Source organism: Dasypus novemcinctus, chromosome 5, assembly GCF_030445035.2.
Source record: "Dasypus novemcinctus isolate mDasNov1 chromosome 5, mDasNov1.1.hap2, whole genome shotgun sequence".
In the NCBI taxonomy this organism is placed as follows: Eukaryota; Metazoa; Chordata; class Mammalia; order Cingulata; family Dasypodidae; genus Dasypus; species Dasypus novemcinctus.
Window position 1 is genome coordinate 36676689 of NC_080677.1, and position 18162 is coordinate 36694850.

The 18162-nt window shown below is 45.6% G+C and overlaps 1 non-coding gene and 1 pseudogene across 1 annotated transcript; one reads left to right on the forward strand and one right to left on the reverse strand.

Annotated features, from left to right (window-relative positions):
* Positions 1-4911: 4911 nt before the first annotated feature.
* The window catches only part of LOC101444420 (threonylcarbamoyl-AMP synthase-like), a 257591-nt pseudogene continuing 244340 nt past the window's right edge, over positions 4912-18162 (forward strand).
* Positions 9635-9709, reverse strand: LOC111764833 (small nucleolar RNA SNORD93). The gene has a single exon (XR_002797341.1). It is a non-coding gene; the product is annotated as a small nucleolar RNA SNORD93 (small nucleolar RNA).

The following is an 18162-nucleotide window of genomic DNA, read 5'->3' on the forward strand; positions in this document are numbered from 1 at the left end:
TCTTGATCTGTTGTGTCTCTTATTGTCTCTCTTCTGTGTCTCTTTTTGTCGTATCATCTTGCTGCGCCAACTTTCTGTACAGGCCAGCACTCCGTGTGGGCCAGCACTCCACACAGGCCAGCTTGCCACATGGGCCGGCACTCTTCATGGGCCAGCTTGCCTTCTCCAGGAGGCCCTGTGAATCGAATCCTGGACCTCCCACATGGTAGATGGGAGCCCAATCACTTGAGCCACATCCACTTCCTGAGGTCGTACCGCTTGATGATGCCTTGATTTGGACACTTTCACGGCCTCAGAACTGTAAGCTTTTAACCTAAAATGTCACATTATAAAAGCCAACTCATTTCTAGCATGTCGGTCTGGCAGACTTTGACAAACTAGAGCAGGGTATAAATAAATACATCTAAAATGAAGTTATGTTGATATCTAATGACAAAGGTGGTGATTTTAAAAGGATAACTCAAATGCCACAAATTATGACAGTAAATACTGTGCACAGATGACCAGGCAATGTACTATACTCTTAACAGTGTGATCTCATGTAATCTCTCGATGAGATATGCTCCAAGTTTCCTCATTTTACAGATGCAGAAAGTAAGCCAAGGAAAGGCTCATTTACTGAAGGCAACAATGCTGTTTAGTACCAGAACCAGGATTCTCACTGAGGGTCCTTCTGACATCAGTTCAGGTTTACCCACTCCTCCCCCTGCTGCCTTGCAGGTCTCTAGTCATTTGACCTCACTGTGACCCATCTCCTAAAGGAGAACATTCCAGAAGCCAAGCAAAGGACCATGAATGGTGTGCAGGTATCCCTGAACTTCCTCATGAAACTCATCCGCTTCATCCTTGTCATGCTGGCTCCACAGCTGCACACCCTGTATTTTGTGTATGCAAGAAAGTATAAGGTTCAAAATGCCCGTGCTCGCAGGACAGTGAAGAAGAGCTCCAGATTCCTTTCACTTGAGGAAAGCAGTGTCCACTCAGAGCTGGTAATGCTGTCCCCAAGTCACTGAGGGTTTCCAGGGCCCTGCTTGTGGCTATTGCTTTATTAGTAGTAGTAATTATTTAAAGATTTTGTTTTGTTTGTAATATAAAGGAGAAAAACAATGCAAAGAAGTAATTTTAATTCCATTTACAATGACACATGACCATCATGTAGTACACAAATCATAGGGGGGAAAATCATTCTAGCAACTGATCACCTGAGTTATTGTTATTGCTATTGCATGTTGAGCCTGTGTCACAGCTACATTTGAGAACAACTGTATCACCCAGGCTCTTTTTCCAGTAGCATGAACTGCAACAATGTATCTTTGCAAGGGTGGGCATTCTCCAGAGCTTGAAAGGGGTCTGACTCATGTCGCATCTCACTCTGTGCCCTTTAATCCACTTCAGACAAGTCCACCCTTGACCCTTGAAGGAGATTAGTTTAATCTTACCAATAGAATAATTCAATGTTTTCAGGTTTTCATTGTTCTTTGGGTTCTAAAATTAGAATATTCAATATTAAAGGGAGAGAGGTAGACAGTGGTCAGTGATGCTTGGCCCTAGGTCCCTGGGTGTGGACTTCCATTCCGTTGCAGGTTTGTGAATGTTCTTCTGATACATTGTATCCCTAATGGGGAAGAAGCCATTTGTGGGAGAAACGATCACGGTGACAAACTTTATGGGCTCTGGGGCAAGGCCAGAGTTCTGGCGGTCCCTCTGCTGACTTGGGTAAGCTCTGCCTCAGTGATAAAGCTAAGGTAAAACCTCCTGAGATCAGGTCTGATTGAAAAAAATCCATACACTCCTTGGTTTAAAATATGATGAATGGCTATTTTACAAGCTATGCAGGTTCACTTACATGTGAAAACAATTGTGCTAGCAATAAAGCCCCCGTGAGCCTCAAAGTACAGAGAACCTCTCTGGATGTTGGAAAAGTCTCAACTGGGGAATAACCTGTGGCATACACAGCAGCATCTCAGGAGACTGGTATTTTGGGAATGATGTTTTCCAAGGCAGGGGCTCTCAACCTCAGCACTATTGACGTTTGGACCGGGTGATTCCTTGTTGGGGGACTGTCCTGAGCATTGCAGGATGTTTAGCAGCTTCTCTACCCACTAGAGGCCAGCAGCAGCACCACCAGTTGTGGCCAAAAGTGTCTCCAGGCATTGTCCCTGGGGGGGGGGGGGGGGGGGCGCAAAACTGTTCCCATTAGGAACCACTGCTCTTGGAGAAATGAAAGTGAAAGGAAGAATCATTTATTGTCTTTGGTCTTTAAAAACAAAGAGAAAAAAAGTCATTAAGAGCAAGGAAACTACGAAAGGGGATTTTACACAGCCCTGCTTTCTAGAGAAGAATTTTGTGGGACATTTTGCTTGACATAAGTAATTTTTTTTCATCATTTGTAGCTTTATTGAAACTTTCCTCCAAATATGTTTTCTATCTGTGACCCAGGAAATTCCTGGTATTTTCCTTTCCGACCTAAGAAGAAACACAGTACCACAGACTTTGAAGTATTAGAGAATTTAGGACCCCAGCTATTCCATATGTGACCAGTTCCAAGGCTCCCATTTTCCTAGAGGCTGTAGTTCTTGGTTTCCAGGACCAGGTGAACAGAGGGCAGCCCTGTCCATCCATAAAAACGAGAGTGGTGAGTCAGGGCGAGGACCACTTCTTGGTGACAGTGAGATGGCTGAGCTGGTCTACAACCCATCTGTGTGAGGGAAATCTGGAAGTGGTGGCTGCCTTGACGGCCTCACAGCCTGCGCCCTGCGGCCGGGGCGCGGCCACGCGCCTGCTCCGCCGTGAGGCAGGGCCTGCTCAGCCGGTCGTAGTTCTCGGCTTCCATCGCCAGGCGACGGATCATGTTCTGCTTAGCACGGAAAGAGACGGTCCACGGCCGCCGGTGCTTCCCGATCCACTGATTTCCAGGAATCTCACTGCGGCGAAGGAACGCCGTCAGGATCGTGGTGCCTGAGCCCTTCTCCCGGTTGAGCCCGGGACGCCGGCCAGCGCCACTGCGGAGGCGCGTCCTCTTCTCCAAGCCTTGACATAAGCATTTAAAAAATATTCCTTATATAAGTTCTTGGCAATATTTATGGTGCCACCTCCCAACTTCTCACTTTTACTATTAAAAAAGAAAATCCGGGAAGACTACATAACTGTATGTGAGAAACAAACCCAAATCCACTAAACCAGGAAACCAGAACTATTCTTTGTGTGGCGTCTCCACTAAAGAAGTGGTATTTTGTCCTTTGGCCTCCTGATTATTCTAATATTCTAAGCACACAATTGCTTGCAAAGTAGTCATAGAACAAAAATGTTCACCATATTCTGATATCTTTCATTTAAAATCTCAGAAATGTTAGCAGTGGAGTGTGGAATTTGTATTAAGTCTTCTTAGCAGGAATGGCTCCCTACGCTTGCAACTTCAGCCCATGGAAAAAAAGCTATTTACCCCTAAATTCTGCATTGTAAGTGCTAATTTTACTCTTGCTTTTCCTCAAGGTCCTATATAAGAGAATAGCAAAGTATTTCTTTGTAAAAGATTCATTTGGAAATATCTTATATCCTGGATTGTGAAATGTATCTGCAAGTTTCCGTGACTATTTTGATTCATGTTTTAGAGCAGTGCTGTCCAACAGGAATAATGCAAATCATGTATTCTAATATATTTTATTTTATTCAATATATCCAAAATATTATCATTCAACATGTAATCAGTATAAAAAATTGTGACTCTTTTTATTAGAAAAGTTATAGTATTACAGAAAAATCAGAAAGTGGCTTTCTCAATATAGTAGTCTTCTCAGTTTCCCCATTAACATTTTAAAAAAGATTTATTTATTTGTACCCAGCCCCAGCCCCAGCTCCAGCCCCAGTTGTCTGTTCTCTGTGTCTATTTGCTGCGTATTTTTCTTCGTCCGCCTCTGTTGTTGCCAGCGGCACGGGAAGCTGTGTTTTCTTTTTATTGCATCATCTTGTGGTGTCAGCTCTCCGTGTGTGCGGCACCATTCCTGGGCAGACTGTACTTTTCTTGGTGCTGGGCGGCTCTCCTTATGGGGTGCACTCCTTGTGCGTGGGGCTCCCCTACGCGGGGGACACCCCTGCGTGGCTTGGCACTCCTTGCGTGCATTAGCACTACGCGTGGGCCAGCTCCACACGGGTCAAGGAGGCCCAGGGTTTGAACTGCAGACCTCCCATGTGGTAGACGGACGCCCTAACCACTGGGCCAAGTCCGCTTCCCAGTTTCCCCATTAACATTTTGCATTAGTGTGATACACTACAACTGATGAGACAATATTATACTATTAACTGTAGTCCATAGTTTACAGTATGGTTTAATTTTCCTATCTTCTGGCAATTTACACACCACCTAAAACTTCCGATTTTATCCACTTTCAGATATTTAACAGTAGTAATTACATTCACAAAGTTGTATCTCTATCACCATCATCCCAGACAGAAACTCAGAGCCAACTGAGCATTGACTCCCCAGTCCCCACCCACCTGGTCCCTGATAACCTGGATTCTAGTTTCTATGCATTTGCGTGTTCTTCATATTTCATGAGAACATACAATGCTTGTCCTTGTGTCTGGCTTCACTCAATGTATCTTCCAGTTTCATTCATGTTGTATCAGAACTTCACTTCATTTTAGGGCTGACTATTCCATTGCATGTATATACTGTTTTGTTTACCCATCCAGTTAGACACTTGGGTTGCTTCTACATTTTGGCAACTGTGAATGCAGCTATGAACCCCAGTGCTTATCTTGAGTCCCTGCTTTCAATTCCTTTGGTCATAGTCCTATAGATTGGACTTTCTGCCTCTTTTATACTAATTCTGGAGTGTTTTTGTTTTTGTTTGTTTTTTTACATAAAATACATGTTAATTTGGACCAGCCACATTTCAAGTAAATAGCTACATGTGGTAAGTGACTGCTGTCTTGAAGTGCAATTTTGGACTGTTTCCCAAAGTTCCATGTATTTTCCATTATGGGAGGTTTATTAATTATATAAATGGTGTTTGTTGCATCTTAAAAAGCTTTCAGCTATGTAAGGCAGGGGCAGCGTAGAGTGCAAGCGGTGAAGAATTTTCTTGTTTGCTTTTTTACTATAATTGTTATTGAAATCATGGAAATGCTGTTTGAAGTGATGAATGCACAGTTATGTGATTATACCAAATACCACTGATTGTACACGTTGAACTGTATGCTTTATTAATATGTATCAATAAAATTGATTTGTTTAAAAAAAACACTTTGGCTTGACTATCAAACCAGACTGCCCAGACTCACAGGTTCACCTGGCCAACTGACCACAGCTCTTAAGGCAGCCAGATGCTTCAGTGTCCACTTTCTCTAAGTCCTATTCAATTATCCTGCTATGTGTTCTACTTCTACATTGAGATGAGAAAAGCATCTTACGTGGAAAGACACCTAGAATTCTAATTCATCCCTCTCCTCCATTTTAAAGCTATTTTCAATTGTCCAAATGGCTATTCTGACTACAGAAAGGCTCAAGGTCAAATTGGATAGTCTGAAGAGAACACGACTATTGGCTTGGCTTTTCTCCATCTGTCTTCTTGCTGAACTTTTATTCCCTCTTCTAATGCATCTTTTTAAACATTTTTAAAAATTTGATCCACCCCTCATCCGCTCTGTGTCCATTTGCTGTGTGTTCTTCTGTGTTCATTTGCACTCTTGTCAGACAGGGCTGAAAATCTTTTTGTTGCGTCATCTTGCTGAGTCAGCTCTGTGTGTGCGCGTTGCCACTCCTGGGCGGGCTGCACTTTTTTCATGCTGGGCAGCTCTCCTTGCGGGGCGCACTCCTTGTGCATGGGGCTCCACTTAGTGGGGGACACCCCTGCGTGGCACGGCACTCCTTGCGTGCAGCAGCACGGCCCGTGGGCCAGCTCACCACATGGGTCAGGAGGCCCTGGGTACCGAACCCTAGACCTCCTATATGGTAGTTGGACACTTATCAGTTGAGCCACATCCACTTCCCGCTAATGCATTTTTTAATATTTATAAACCGCAAGCCGACTGTGTCTTTTAGATATCCCCCCAGAAATGAAATTGTTCCCCATAACACAAGTCAACTGATGGAAGCCTAACCAGCGTCATCATTGAAATAGGGGAGCAGATGTAGCTCAAGTGGTTGAGCACCTGCTTCCCATGTACAAGGTCCTGGGTTCAACCCCCAGAAAAACGCCACTGTGTAAATTCCATAAAGGCAGGGATTATTTGTAACCTAGAATTTAACGTATTGAGATCCGCGGTGGCTGCCAATGTGGGAATGCGCTGAGGCCTCTCCTCCGCCCGCCGAGCCCTGCCCCCTTGGCTCCGGTCCCAGTTGTTGCCGCTCCCAGTGGGGGCCGCCTTGCACTGGGAGCCGCCTTGACCAAGGGCACGCCGGCACCGTGTTGGCAGTTCCCACCTACACATCCCATGGTCTGGCCTGCGCAGGGAGCTTGGCAGCCCTGGGCGTTGTCTACTGCCTCCAGGGTGGCAACAAAGCCAAGCCGCTGACCTTATGCCTGGGTGAACTCCTGAGAAACCTCTTGGCGATGGAACTTCCCAAGGAGCTCAACAAAGACCTGACCCTTCCCTTCTCTTGGCGGCGTCCGGATTCCAGAGCATGCCTTCAAGCAGGACTGGGCCCAGCTATCTGAGGGACCCCTTGCTCTCACCAGCGCCAACCTCAGCTCCCAAGTCAGTTCTCTGAATGTCAAGGAGTTCCAGGACCTCTGGCCTCAATTGTGCCTGGTCACTGACGGAGGGCCCCTTGGGGATGGGCAGAGCTGAGTATCACCCTGCCTCGACTGTGGTACTTACCTGTGCCTCGAAGTTTGGCCTCATTCGTCCAGGCTGTGCCCTGAGTATACAGGCACCCTCCAACGGAAGTACCGGCTGCTCCCCTCAGATGGTTCCTGCTTGCGAAAGCTCAGAACCCCAAGGACTCGTGCTGGACACTGTCTGCTGGCAGGGGGTTGGCAAGGCCTCATTTGCAGAGGCCACTAGGGCTACATTACCCCAAAACCTGACCTGTGTGGGCAGCATGCCTTTCTGAACACAGTAGACCTGCCCCAGAAGCTACTGTTTAGCTGAACACCTGTGGGGAAGCTTACATTATCTGTAATTTCCCATTTCAGTCAAAAAATGAATGGATAGATTAAGAACATTCCTAAGGCCTTGTTTGGATCATTTTTTCCCTTTCTAAACTGAAGTGATTTAAATAACAGATTCGTAGTCTAGTGAGAGCCTCCTTCCTGGTGGGAAGTGGCATTTAAGGTCAAATGAGCTACAGGTACCAGTTTCAAAGCCATGACCAGAGGTGTGGGATTGGACAACTTTAGCTGGTAAAGAGCCACAGGCCAAACTAAGGGTGTGCTGTTTTGGCCTGGTCGAGAGCATCATTTTACAATGGTGGGGAATTCTGTTCAGTTGGCAGGGGCTAGAAGTCAGGGTAGAGCCAAATCAAATATTGGAAAATAAACACCATCCTCTTCAGCCAGTGACTTTTCTTATTCATAAATAAGCTATTGTTAATTAAACCTTTAACTCTTATTTAAATACAGTATTTACTCAGCAACCTTTTATCTTTACTCATATGTATACCAAATGTTAAACATAATTATTGTTGGGCATTTAAATTTTTATGCCATATAAAACAGTGCTGTTAAAAAGTTAACATAGTAGGTGCACAATAAACACTACCAAATGTCTGAGGTATTAGGAACCTCAAAAAATAAGGTATTTTAGCTTAGAATAGTCACTTTAATTACAAAGATTTACTACTAGAATCATTAGCAACCAAGTTCTTAGGAACACTATACCTAATAACTAGATAGAATTTTGTATTCTATATAGGATATGACCACTTTTTAAAAAACATTACGTTAAAAAAATAAGAGGTTCCCATATACCCCCATCCTCCTTTATCCCACTCCTCCCACATCACCAACCCTCCCCACCGTTGCGGCACTCATTGCATTTGGTGAACACATCCTGGAGCACCGCCGCACCACATGGGTAACAGTCCACCCAGTGGCTTATGGCAGGATATATAATGTCCAGCATCTGTCCCTGCAACATCATTCAGGACAACTCCCGAGTCCGGAAGATGCCCCCACATCACATCTCTTCTTCCCTCTCCCTGCCCCCAGCAACTACTGTGGCCAGTTTCTCCACACCGATGCTATAATTGATAGGAACACTTTTAAAAATCAAACTATGTAACTCAATTGCCAATACTGTCAAGTGTCAATTTCATAACTTTTTTTTTTTTTTAGGAGATACCAAGGATTGAACCTGGGACCTCGTACATGTGAAACAGGCTGTCAACGACTGAGCTGCATCAGCTCCACTCCTAAGTGCTTTATTGGGTAAGTGCATCTCTTTATCCGGAAGTTGCAAGGAACCCAACAGGGGTTAGGGTACATGGTAACTTTTCTATCACCTTGTATCCACAAGAATGGAATTTTACCAAAATGCAGCTGTAAGTTAACAGGAATACTGTATTATTGACGGAAACCTCTATTAAAGAAAATTGTATGACTTAATTAGGAAGCACTACTGCTGTACCACTAAGATATGAGAAAAGGTACAAAGTTTTGTAAAGTCATATTTATTGACATCGTACAGTAAAATTTACCCTTTTAAGTGTGTACTAATAGCCATGTAACCCTCCCCCCCCCCCCCCCAATTCCCTTATACCTCTTCATACTCAACAGCTCTCCATCCCCGGGAAACATTGATCAGATACTTTGGCATACCAACATGAAGGTAGTGTCACATTTTATTATAGCTGTGCGTATATTTTACTTAGTGCAGAGATAAATCCTAGCCAGAATTAAGTCTACCATGGCCATATATATGCCTCATCAGTGACTTTACGATACACTGTAAAAGCGTGATCTTCAGAATAACCCAAAGAAAGGAATTTTTAAAATGTTAACCTAGTTATAAACAAAAGTAATCTACTTAAAACAACTAATCTTAGCCACAGCTTTGTGAAGTATATGAACTAAGATTATGGATTTGACTCTCTTGTTCTTTTGGTATTAATACTGTTAAGCTTTGGATTAAGACTGGCTGATGAAAGAAATACCATAAATGGAAATTTTGTTCTCTTAATATAACAGTCTCAGATACAGGTTCCTACAGATATTTAGGACTTTCAAAATTCACTCCTGCACCACAATGAGGGACAAAGAAAACAAAACTATTCTGTATGTATCAATAATCTCACATTCAAATACACCTTATCCCCTTGAAAAGGCTTCTCTTCATTCTGTCTTCCAAACAGCTGCCCTGTGAAAGAAATCACAACAGTATTTTGGTCAGCAACTACTAAATAAGAGAATATATGCTAAGAAAAATAAAGTAGAGTCTGGGCTGTTCACAAATGCTGTGCAGGTAAATAGAGTCCCACAATGTATGACATTATCAATGTAGTGACATTAAAAAAATGGCCCCTGTCAGAAGAAAAACTCAAAGGTTAAATAAGCAACCTTTTCTAAAAGAACCCTTTTTGGCTTAGTGGTAAATACGATCTAGTTCTAGAGGTTTTCTTTTTCTTAAGGAACAATTTTTTTTCAGGGGGCGATGATATTAACTGCATTTAGTAGGTTACTGCACATCAAGTTGGCCTCAGGTAAATCCTTTAACCCATCAGAGCTGAAGCATGGTCCAATCAGATTAGAGTTCTCATCCTTGGCCAAGAATTAGTCTATTAAATAATCAAGCCAAATTCTTTCCATTTGGTCCATACCTTAAGTGCCTCAGCAACTTGAACTTGACAGCCTGGTAGAAAAGTAAAAGAGCAATGTTAAGAATATCAAGCCATAGCTTTTAATGGTATTCTTTTTAAGAGTGGTTTCTCTTGTCATGATATACTATCTACCTTTTGACAAAAAACTACCTTTGGCTAGATTTCCCACACAAAGCTACTTTCCTGATACTTGTGAAACCTGTGATTTTCAGCCAGTAAAATGTGCAGTGATGTACATTAAATTTCTATTCTTTAGGAATCCATTTGGCAGAATGCCAGCAATTATCAAACTTTCAAACTTCCCCTTTGTTACCTTACCATATAAGAGTAACAATTTTATAAAACAGCACTGTGCTCCCGGCTGGCAACAGTTTGACAAAATTTCCTCATTACCCCCGGAAAAAGGGAAACAAACCTTTAACAGATTTAGAAGTCGAAGCAAGAGGCTTGTTTACCCTGGGGTAAGCCCAGGGCGTTGGTAACAGTTTCCAGCCCCCTAGCACTCCACTCCCAGGGGTTCCACACTCTTTAAATAGATACTGGCCGCAGCAGCTTCCGGGACGGGCTCCTTGGCTTCCAGCCCTCCTCTCTCCCATAGCCAGCTTTGGTTCAACAGGAGAAATTACTACGGTCTCATTTTCTTGTCCTGAGAGTTATTCACCAGAGATTGTGCTTCGCGCCCACATGCATAAAAAGGTGCCCAGAACTCCCCTTTTAAAACGCCTGGTGAAAATGTCGTTCCAGCCGGTTTCCTAACCAGCAAGAGGCTAGTAAATGTCTTTCAGTACTGAGGAAAACAAGCCATCCAGCGCCGGGCGCCTCACGTTTCCGCAGAAGCCTACTAAGTGGTATTTATAACAGCCAGCATTCTTTCCACCCTAAATTTAGATCTTACCAAATTTTGCTGAGTTCGGAGAATATCGCTTTGTACAGCAATTCGCCCCAGTAATGAACACTTACTGTGCGCACTGGTGCTCCCGAGCCACACACAACCAAACCAAGTTAGCTGAGGGCAGCCTTGCAGGTGTCTCTCTCTGGACAGAAGGTAAACCTTCAAGGCCTCGTCCCAGCCGCCACCCCCAATTGCTCAGATTGCTTTTCCAGGACGGAAAACCGTGATGGGCCTCACACCCTGAAAATGCTGAATGAATCGTCTGGGCGCTGCGTAAGGCACGCGCCACTCCCGAAAAGGCGAATAAAGGTGAATCGGAAGGAGTAGAGGCGCCCCGCGCCCCGCTGGACTCCCTGCGGTGATCCGCTCCCGCGAGGCTCCCTCGCCTCCAGACCTTTCAACGCACCCAACTGCGGGGCAAAGTGGGGACGGAACGGCATTCGGGGCTGAGCGGGCGAAGTCGCCTCCGCGGGCTCGGCCCGTTATCGCGCGGCTCCGCGGGAAACCCGGCTCCCTCGCGGGGGCTGCGGCCCGGAACCCGAGCCCCGCGCACACGCGCGTCCCAAGTGCGCCGAGAAGCCGAGGCGGCCCCGGGCTCGGCGCCTCGGCCCGGGTCAGAGACGGATTCTCCAGGGAACGGTAAGCCGGCTGCGGGCCGGACACCTTGGGGGGCGGGGACCTGCTCCTGCAGGGACCCTCAAGAAAGCGGGGGATTTCGGGCTCAACGGGGGCCCCCGCCTCGGAGGGGCGCTAAAGCCGGCTCTCGCCCGGGCGCTGCCTCTCCCGGGGCTGGAGGGCAGTTTACCCGAGAGGGCGCCCGGGGCGCACAGCCCCCGCCCAGCCTTCCCTGCCGCCCCGACGGAGGGGGAGCGAGGGGCGAGCCCCCTCCCTGACGGCGCGGCCACGTGGCCGACCGCGGCGTCGCGCCAGCGGGAACCCACTTACCCGGTCGCGCGCGGCGGCCGAAAGGGGAGAACGGCGGCGACGCGCGGTGGAGAGGCGCCTGGGCGGCCGGCAGCCGGGCGGCAGCCAACCAGAAAGCTGCCCGAGCGCCCCGCCCGGCCTGGCACCCCGCCCCGCGAGCCACGCCCGGGGGCCCGCGGGCGCCTCCTGCCGGACGCCCGCCGCCGTCGGCCCAGGCGGTGCAGAAAACCCGGCCTCTGCCTACCCGAGTCTGTGCGTCCCGCGGACGCCGGCACGTCTGCCCCAGACACCTGGCTGAAGGGCAGAGGAAGCTCCTGGCACTAAAATAATGTTAGGCACCTCCTCATGCCCCCCACCCTACCCGCCTCCCTCCACTCCACCTTCCACCCCCAATCCTGCCTCCTGTTTCGTAAGTTTCTAACCGGGCGCCTTTGTGCTTTTTTAAATGCTAAGACAAGTCTAATTATGTAACAGAAGATAGTCTTCTATTAAAGACAATAGCTGAGGGGACGGGGCGGGGGTGGTGTGCTCGTTAAAGGAAAACCTCTGAGGAGGGAGTGAGGTAAGGGGGTGAGTTCCGTTGCCTGGAAATCCCATTATAGACGGTCTGTTTAATATAATGGCCACAGTCTCCATATGCCCCGCCTTGTCACCGGAGCCACAGTCTCCAAATGCCCCACCTTGTCACCGGAGCCACCTCTGTGTCGCTGGATGGGAAGGGGGAGGAGGGAATGTTGACTGCAGTGAAATAACTGAAGAGTTCGGTTAACCAGATACCATGCTGTATCAAGCACTGTGTTCAGATCAAGGTTGGGGAGTGGGGAGTCAGCTCCCAGCCCTCCAAGAGTCAAGAGTCGCGTCTCCTATAAGCCCCTTGAGAGCACGGAACTTGTCTCCCACATTCACTGATGCTCACTGCCCAGCACTTAGCAGGCTCCAGGTAGATATTCGCTGAATTAATGACTGAGCCATGCACTGTAGCAGGCAGTGGGAATATAAATGGTGAACATATTTACCGTTTGTATTTAGGGACCCTTCCATTAGAACATGAATCTGCATGTTCGCGGTCTCGTGGCAACATCACCCAAGCTGTTTGTCTTCTATTCCAAGGCATGAATTCTCTGGAAGGAAAGCTGGTGGGGATTAACAGTGGGAGGGGTGAGGCCAACAGCTGCAGTCCTAGAGAACGCTCCCAGGATCTCCCCTAAGATAGTCTGCAGCTACCACACAGGCCCTGCAGTCGCCCAGCCCTGCTTCTACATTTACTTCTACATTTAGTTTCGATGTCCTGGAATTTTGAGATTTGGGGCTTCCTAGGATCTAGAGCACTTCAACTATTTTATTTATAGGACTGTTCAAAGCCACAAGTATTTTTTTGAGTGCTTTCTCTGTGTTGGGTATTGTGTTAGGTACTCAGGGGTGTGAAGTTGAATGAGAAACTGTCCCTAGCCTCAAGGAACCTAAAGGGAGGTTCACCTGCAGGTAGAGTGCCAAGAGCACGGCACAAAGCCACTGAGCCCAGCCAGTTAAGGGAAGGCTTCCCAAAGGAGGAGATGCCTACACTGAATCTACCATCACCAGCAAGGAAACTGACAGCATATCAAATACAGGAGAGGAAGAACCAAAGAGGCCAAGAGAGTTGAAGAAGAATCATAGCCTGTTTAGTTTACCCAGGGTTTTCTCTGGTGGCACGCAGCCACATTAGGGTTCTCTCCAAAAGCAAAGTTGGGGTGACGGTAGAAGGTAAGCTCCACACGACTCTGTTTCCTTCTGTCCTGGATCTCCAGCATACAGCAGAGTGCCAGGAATATTTCTAATGATGGAGAAAGATACAGGGAAATGACTGCAAGGAAAGAGATTCACCATTTGCCCTCTATGAGCTATTCATGGCATGCATTCTTCAGGACTCCTAATGATGATAGTGGTGGGGTCGTAATGCAAGTTGAAGCTTCCCTGGCTCATTTTGAGTGTGAGTTTACCCCTCTGTTCCCAGTTTTTGGCCTATGGCTTGGTACATTGTAAATTCTTGATAAAACATGCTGGGTTTCCTTTCTTGGTTTGTACTTGGCCTGGCTTTCATACATGCGGTGAACGACTTGGAGAGCAGGAATCCCAGGGTGTTGGGAGCTGTTTGGGACTTCTCTGACTTGTTTTGTTGCTGCTAGAGGGGGCCTTTTATCCCAACCCACATTTCTCTGAGGAGAAACTTCTTTGCCAGAGTAATGCTTCTGGCCTCTTGCCCACCCTTTCCTCATTCCTTTCCAGAGCTGGAATGGATTTCAATAAAATCCTGTGCTAACACGAATTTCGAAAGCATGTAAGTTGAAGTTAGATCTGTTGGCTTCCATCTTCTGCCCAGCTCCTATTCTCAATAGGACGGTGCCAGGATTCTTGACCTTTTCTGATGGGGGTGGGAGATAAGGGACCACCTTGAAGTCATTGAGAATTTTATCAGTTCAGTGTACATTCTGTTGGGTACATTATAAATGTCACTGTCTTTACTTTTGTGCTTTTTCAATAGTCCAAACTGAATGCAAAAGACTGTTTCTCATTAACTCTGGAACAACATGACTGCGTTTTACCCAACTGAAATGTTTAGACCCACATATGTTCTGGAAGGTAGCATTCTTCTAATAAAAGAGTAAATCTATAAGAAGACTGTAAGCTCTGAGGATTCACTCCTTTTTTCTTCCCTTGCTGCCCAGGATTAGTATAACTTAATGGTGGTTCAAGTCTAGACTGGGACAGGGAGTAAAATGGTCTCAGCTCTGAAAACACTGTCTGATTAGTCATAAAGCTAACACTTTACTTTCCACTCCGTGTCTTATTTCTGAGTTGGTTCTGAATGTGAGAGGGAGAAAAAATGACTTATTTATTACTCTCTCCAAATCCTACAGTTGCCTGATCCTTGTTCCAGGAGGACCCAAGACTCCCATGCTTCTAAATACTAACATAAGACTAACATAAGACACAGATTTAAACACATATTTTGTGAAATAATTGATCCTTTCATTTACTTTTGTTTCAGGGCCTAATCACATTTTAGTGTGTAGTTGTAGTGTAGAGTCAGAAGATCAAGCAACTGCAGGCATTATTAATGATTTAAGTGGTCACTCCAATTGGATAACATTTTAATTGGGGTCATCGGGCCATCTGCAGATCTCTGACCAGCTGCCTGCCTTTTCAAGGCAGCTGAGGATGGGCTTGTTTTCAAGCCAAGAGAAAATGGCGGCCCTTCTCCAGGCATGTTGGTTTCATACGGCTGATTTTAGCAATTGGGGCTTGTATGGTTAAGTATCTGGGAAGCCTGGGGAAATGGGTGCTCTCACTACTGATCCCCACATGGTACAGAACAAGTCTATTAAAAAAATCCCATCTCAGGTTTGTTATTCAGAAGCCTAAGCTTTATTATTCACAATACTTCTAGGAAATGTATGGATTAAGGTATAAAATAGAATTATATCTAGTTACACATTCAATAAGTCAGACATATCACCTATATTAATAAGAATGATTAGGCATAACCTCAGCAAAGTTGCAAAACCTACTGACCAGTTCATCGGACTTGCCCAGGTCAACCAACAAAGGGATGATTGTGATGGTTAGACTAATGTGTGGACTCGGCCAGGTAATTGTGTCCAGTTATCTGGTTAAGCAAGCACTGGGCTAATTGTAATACAAGGACATTTATGGACTTCAGTCACCAGTGACTTTACTGCATAGCTGATTACATCTACTTCAGTCAGGGAGATTGCCATCAGCAAAGAATGACGCTTTATCCAATCAGTTGAATGCCTAAAAAGGGGAAATGATTTTAGCATTCAGAGAGAATTTCTCAGCTCTCTCTGGGAAGATACCTTTGTAGCAGTTTGATATGGTTATGAATTCCAAAAATAGATATTGGATTATGTTTGTAATCTGATCTGTACCTGGGCATGATTGAGTTATGATTAGGGCATTGAGTCCCCACCCCTTGGTGGGTGGGGCTTACAGATAAAAGGCATGGCAAAGAACAGAGTTGAGGGTTTTCTGATGTTGGAGTTTGATGCTGAAGACTAAAGCTGGAGTGCCGGGAAGTAAGCTCCCAGAGGAAAGAGAAGCCAGTCCCAGGAAGAAAGGAACCTTGAACCCAGAGAAAAGCAAGCCCCAGGAGGGTAAGCACCCAGGAAGCCTGAACCCTCGCAGATGTTGGCAGCCATCTTGCTCCAAATAGACTGCTGAGGGAAGTAACTTATGCTTTATGGCCTGCTATCTGTAAGCTCCTGCCCCAAATAAATATAAATACCCTTTATAAAAACCAACCCATTTCTGATATTTTGCATCAGCACCCCTTTGGCTGCCTAATACAACCTTCACTGGACTTCCATCGGAGCCCTGGTCTGCAGCCTGCCTGTGGAAGCTGGACTTGTGCATCCCCACGGTCACATGAGAGACTCATAAAATCTCATACTATTGACAGATTTCTCCTGTTGATTCTGTTTTCCTAGAGAACCCTGACTAATACAATGATGATGGACAATGACCATTCCAGGAAGCTGAGAGTGTCTGCAACTGCAAGAAATACAGTTCCATCCACCTGCCCCATGGGATCTAAGCCCCCTTTCACAGGCTGGGCATCATCATTCCAAAATCCTCAAGATGGAGAAATGAACAAACATAAGGGGGAAAGCACTGTGGACTAAAGTAGACTTATTATTATGCTAGCAATGGAAGAGCTTGTAACATTGATATACAGGCAGTGGCCACCAGAGGTTCTGAGGGGAGGGAGAGGGAAGAATAGGTGCAACATGGGGGCATATTGGCGACATTGGAATTGTCCTGCATGACATTGCAATAATGGATACAGGCCATTATACATTTTGTCAAAACTTATAAAATTGTGAAGGGCAAAGTGTAAACTATAATGTAAACTATATTCCATGTTTACTACAATGCTTCAATATGTTTTTGTCAGTTGTAACAAATGTACCACACTAATGAAAGATGTTGTTAATGTGGTAAAGTGTGGGAGGGGGAGGGGATAGGGTATTTGGGAATCCCCTATATTTAAAATTTTTTCCCCATTTTTCCCCTGTATTTTTGATGTAACATTTATGTAACATAAAGCTTCTTTAAAAATTATTATTTAGTGTGTCAGCTCACTGTCTTGCTCATCTTCTTTAGGAGGCACCAGGAACCAAACTGGGATCTCCCATATGTTAGGTGGATGCCCAATGGCTTGAGCCACATCCATTTCCCATGCTTAGTATTTTAAACTGCTAAATTTTGGGGGGTAATTGGTTACATGGTCATCAATAACTAGTATACCAAATCTAGACAGATTTTTGTTTCCACAACATCATGCAAACAGTTCTTTTCAAGGTCAGTGGTAATTTCAGTCTTCACTTTACTTAACCTGTGAGTTATAAGTGACACATTTCCTTCCTGAAACACTTTTCACTTGGCTTCCAGGTTAGCACATTTTCCTATTTATTTATTTTTCCTGCAGGCCTCCCCAGAGCTCAGTGCTGGAAACTCAGCTCTCTTTGATCTTCTCTTATCTAGATGATGACTTCATCTAGTCATGTTGTTTTAAATACCACTCTTATTTATGACTTTTAAATTCTGTCTCTAGCCAAGTTCATTCCCTGACCTGTAGACTCTTATACCCTACTGCCCATGTTTGTACTTGGCCTTTAAAAGACTTCTTGATGGAAGTGGATTTGGCTCAACTGATAGAGCATCCATCTACCATATGAAAGGTCCAGGTTCAAACCCCGGGCCTCCTGACCAGTGCGGTGAGCTGGCCCATGCACGCAAGGAGTGCCGTGCCACGCAGGGGCTTCCCCACGTAGGGGAGTCCCATGTGCAAGGAATGTGCCTGGCAAGGAAAGCCACCCTGCGTGAAAAAAGCACAGCCTGCACAGGTGGCGCTGCACACATAGAGAGCTGATGCAGCAAGATGGCGCAACAAAAAGAGACACAGATTCCCAGTGCTGCCGACAAGAATACAAGCGGACAAAGAAGAGCATACAGCGGATGGACATAGACAGCAGACAACGGGGGGCGGGGGGGGGGTGGAGGGGTAGAGGGGAGGGAGAGGATGGAAAGTGGAAAGAAATAAATTTAAAAATTTAAAAAAAAGAAAATTACTTTTAAAAAAAAGGCTTCTTGAAATTAACTTCTCCAAAATTGAACTCTTGATTTTTCATACCTCAAAACTCTTTTTCCCACCATTACTCCATTTCAATGAATAGCAATTACATTCTTCAAATGCCTAGGCAAAAAGGCTGGAGGCAGCCCTATTCCTCTTTCTCTTACTCCATCCATCCATCTGCAGCAAGTCCCATCAGCTCTATCTCTAAATCTCAATCTGATCACTTCTCACCACCCTAGCCCAGGGCTCCAAGATCTCTCTCCCGATTATTTTAACTGACTCCTAACTGGTGCTTTGACCCCTACACTCCATTCTCCACACAACAGCCAGAGTGAGTTTTTAAAACATAAGCTCGTGTTACTCTTCTGCTCAGAACTCTTGAGAGGCTTTCCATCTCTCTCAGTATAAAGCCAAAGTCCTTTCAATGGCCTACAATGCCCTGCATGATTT